Source organism: Eurypyga helias, unplaced genomic scaffold, assembly GCF_000690775.1.
Source record: "Eurypyga helias isolate BGI_N326 unplaced genomic scaffold, ASM69077v1 scaffold9092, whole genome shotgun sequence".
NCBI classification, from domain to species: Eukaryota; Metazoa; Chordata; class Aves; order Eurypygiformes; family Eurypygidae; genus Eurypyga; species Eurypyga helias.
Genome location: NW_010234031.1, coordinates 161,792 through 166,210, shown reverse-complemented (window position 1 = coordinate 166,210; position 4,419 = coordinate 161,792). Strand labels below are relative to the sequence as shown.

The 4,419-nt window shown below is 41.6% G+C and overlaps 1 protein-coding gene across 1 annotated transcript in view; it reads right to left on the bottom strand.

Moving 5' to 3' along the window:
• The window catches only part of GRM7 (glutamate receptor, metabotropic 7), a gene marked incomplete at its 5' end in the record, with an annotated part of 133,395 nt that overhangs the window by 43,300 nt on the left and 85,676 nt on the right, over positions 1–4,419 (bottom strand). The gene's annotated exons all lie outside the window — the stretch shown is intronic.

Here is a 4,419-nt window from a genome sequence, read left to right as displayed (position 1 = left end):
GGCTTCAGAGCACAACCCATCTTGACGGTTGGTGAATAAAAAAAGAGAGAATATTGTTATTAGCTTCCTTATCTAAATAAATAAAAATTCCCAGTTCTTGGTAGCATTTTAAATCAAACCGCAGCTAACTAAGTAGTTTGCAAAAATTATCTGTGCTGTCTTCCCCCAACCTTCCTTTCCCATGGCCATGAAACACCATACAGTGCCACATTTGAGGGTACATGCAAAATCCTGGGTATCCAGACTTGGGCTTCCAGAACTGTGGATTCAGGATATATTTCTCAGAACCACCATTTGTTTCAAGGCAACCTGGACCAAGCGTAGCTCTCCGCACTCTTTATTGCTTCTTTCCTTTCAAATAGTTAATCCCTTCATAAAAAAATAGCAGTTACAGGAAATTCTGACAGACGCGTGGCACTCACAGCACAACTTTATTATCCTAGATGCTTGTATTTTAGAACTATTCCTTTGCTACTTTAACCTTCTCCTTTACTAAATGGAAATCTGACCTTTTCTTCCTTCCCTAAACAACAGTTGTATCCAAAGCACACTGAGATGCAAGGCAGAACATTCACCAATCTGGTATCGTGTCTCTGATGCCCATTGGAGCAAATGGTATTCTCTCCCCAGGTTTGCAAGCAAGTGCGGGTATATACACATACTCAGATTACTGTCTTTTTTCATTATTATTTTTACCCAAGACACCTCTATCCTTCGTAGACTTTTAGTCTTACCTCGTAACATCTTCAGATGAGATAAACTCAGTCCTTAGAATAGCCTTTCCTGATTAATGCTCCTTGTATTTAAAAGGGAGTTGGCCTCGCTGAGCCACCAAATCTTTGCCCAGTGATACCCTGCTGATGGGGAAAGGCCCCTGACAGCATCATCCCTACCGGATGAGGGTTCAGAGGCATTCAGACACTGCTCCTGCCTGTTCCTTACTTCCCACTGCCCAGGAGGGTCAATCTAAGTCCATTTGAGGCATTTTCTATTCTTCTCATTTAAATTCTACAACCAACCACCCCTCTTTTATGCAATCTTTCGCTGAATTTCTGTCACTCCATCTTGCAGGGAGCTTTCTCCCAGCATTTTCTTTAGAGCAAGTCGTTGTCTGAGCCATCATCTGGGCTGTACCTTCAGACTGATTACACTTGCAGATAATTAGAAAAGCTTGCTGAGTAATCTAGAGTCTGATAAGTGACATCCAAGGTGACATCCCCCTTATATCCCTTCATTAAGTCTCCTTGAGTGTAAAGCTGTCTGAATTAAAAGCTATGTTTAATAAGTGAAAACAATCAAGTGTTGCAATTTCCTTTTCAGGTAGCATTACCTGCCATGGAGTCAGGCCATTAAAAACACAGACACTCCTGGTACAGCGGATGCCTCTGTGGATAAAAGTGCTTGCACTTCTCTTCAGCGTACACCTCTTTCTGCTGCAGGTGAGCAGAGGTGCTTGTGGTGGGACAGGAAATACTCCGTACCCACTTGAGGAGATGTCATGGTTGGCACAGGGAGCACCCACGCTGAGGCTGTTAGCAGAGCAACCTGCAGGCACACTGCAGTTGTCTGCATGGAGGTGGTAAGGTGCAGTTCTGTTAAATATTCAGCACTGTATGTTGGGTTTCAGTAATTACTCTGAAAAGTTATGAACAACATGGTTTGTGACAACAGATAGACAAAAACCCTGTTTTATCATCAGTTAATTCTCACTCCCTAAATCTCACGGCACTGGCAATGTTAGTAGATGTGGTTTTGTACATGCAAATGACTTCAGTTGAACTCACAATCAAAGCCCAGACACGATGACTACACATAACATGGTGCAGGTGGAGCATCTGCCATGGCTCCCTTTGCAGAATCACCACTATGAACTACTATTCTCTTCTGCAAAGACATCTGTTTTCCTCTGTTAATCCTTTCCTATAAAAGCACATGGCCTATTATGAGTGAAGTGAGTCTCTCTAATATTCTTAAATGTAAGAAGCAAGAAGTAAAATAATGAACTGTGAAACTGCTTGTTACTATCATACTGTCTCAGTGAATACGTTAGATTCCCCATACAGTTTGATGAAGTGTCCTCAAAAGCAAACCGCAGCACCTCTCAAGGGTAAAGGCAGCAACTCCAGGGCTTGGGCAAGCACAGAAGGCAGCACCCGACCAGGTTACACCACTTCTGCAGAAGGAACTGATCCCTCCCAACTCTGGTGAAAAGCAAGGGAGCCGGTATGCTGCCGGCATACATATGCATACATGCCTGCCGTATGCTTACATCCCGCTTTGAAACGGCCTGCATCCCAGCAGAACTTATCTGCACAACAATATAGGTGTCCTTGGCAGCAGTGGATCACAAAATAAGTCAATTGCTAGGCAGAGCATTGTTATTTACAGTAACATGTTGTATTTCATCTTACCTAGAAATAAGTTGGGATGGGCTAAACATTTTCATTTTGTCATTCTACACCTTATCCATCCCAATCAGGGAGAATTTTTCATGCTTAAATAAATAAAGTGACATTAATCTAGAAGTTCTGCATATAGAAATATTCGAGAAAGTTGTGATATGAAAAGGTAAGTTGCCCACAGGGTGCACTTCCAGGAGAAGCTTTTTCTTCTTGCTCACAGCCTGTGGCCACAAATGCTGAGCTGCTCCCCACTATGTGTGAGCATCTCGATCTGAAGCACGAGCCTCCCACACCTCATGCCGGTGCTCAGGAGCACTATTGCTGTCAGAAACTGATGGCCTGTAGCCTACTAGCTCTCTGCAATACAAATTACCAATCAAATTTTAAAATAATGATGATGATCATTCATAATATTATTACATCAGTGGGACATTAAGACTCTCATACTAGCAATATAATTCAAAGCTAATGCTTTTTCTGATGCACAATTTACTTCAGTTTGTAGAAGAGGGAAGGAAGATGTCAGAGCATGTCATTTGGTACAATATCGAGCTATAATGCGGTATTTCAGTTCGACAGGGTAAGTTAGGCATTGAAAACAAATGTTTCTGTTGAATCTATGCCGAGGGAAGGCAGAACCATTTTTACCTTCACATCAGAAAGCACTGGCTGTGAGCAATTGCAATAAAATAATGGCATAAACAGTAAGGGTAATAAGATACTTTTAGAAATTATTCTAAACATATTTTAGAGATTTTTAGTCAAATTCCAGACTTGGAGGGAGATCCCAAATGCCAAATTTAACAGCACTGTATTCCCAGCAGTAACTGCACTGTTTCTATGCACAACACTCCTACTGCCATCCATGAATTGAAACCAAAAGCAGACGATATGAAATATGGAAAGTTCTCATCAATTTTCAAATGAAGTAAAACACATCCTCCTATAACTAATTTCCTTTGATCAAAATTCAAGGCAATTATTCAACATAACACATTTAAACTGCTGTTGTGAAAAATTAAAAGGAGAGGTAAGGAAAGGCATAGTGAGGCAAGGGCAAAGAGAATGTCAGGCAGCGTTGTTGGCTTTGCTATCTGTACCACAGGGGGGATGTTCTGGCTGAAGCTTATCCGGTGCATTTTAAGCCCTGGGCAAATACCCCAACCCCACACTGCAGGTGTTCATGCCACAGTCTCACCAAGGATCTGCCAGTTTCAGGGCAGACTCCCTAGATTATTTAAGTCTTGGAAATACTTTTTCTAGACAGGTACCCTTAATCTAATACCTTAATTCAGCAGATCATTAAACTGGCAATGCTGCTACTGTCCCTGTGGACCATCTGGTAGCGCTTGGTCAGGCCCATGTCTGAACGACTTCAAGAAGATGCATCTCACCCATCATTTCCTTCCAAAATAAACTCTTCAAAGTTTAATGAACTGTATCATCACTCTGCATCATGGCTATGGTTGTGCCGAGGAGTGCATAACTCAGTTAAAAATGACATCAACCCCACCATTACCTGGGAATCTCTATAACTAAATGGAATTCTTTGAATTGTGATCAGAAACAGGAATTCCTCGAAAATGCACTATGTCAAATGGTGGGCAGTACGTCATAAAAGGAAAAGAGGAACAAATCTGTCAGCCACCAGAAAATAACAGAGGGCAAACAGGATGGTGCTGAAGGTCATGAACCTCAGTCAGAAATGCAGACAGCGCATTTTTCCATTACTGAGGTCAAAAATCTGATCAACAATTTTGTGCTACCTAAAATTAAACCACTTCACTCTGTGCTAGTACTTTTCTACAGGTGAATTTACTTCAAGAGTTAAATTTGAATGCACATGGTTAGTATATGACTGTGAGTAGACAGTGCTTTGACATAGTAGGTGGCCAGTTTGTGATTTGCAAATGGGTGACAAGGCACAAGTTGTGGAAATATCCTCCCTCTAAAACAAACTAAAAAAGACCCAAAGCTGCCCTGCACTCAAAAAAATGTACTTCCAGGTCCTATGAAA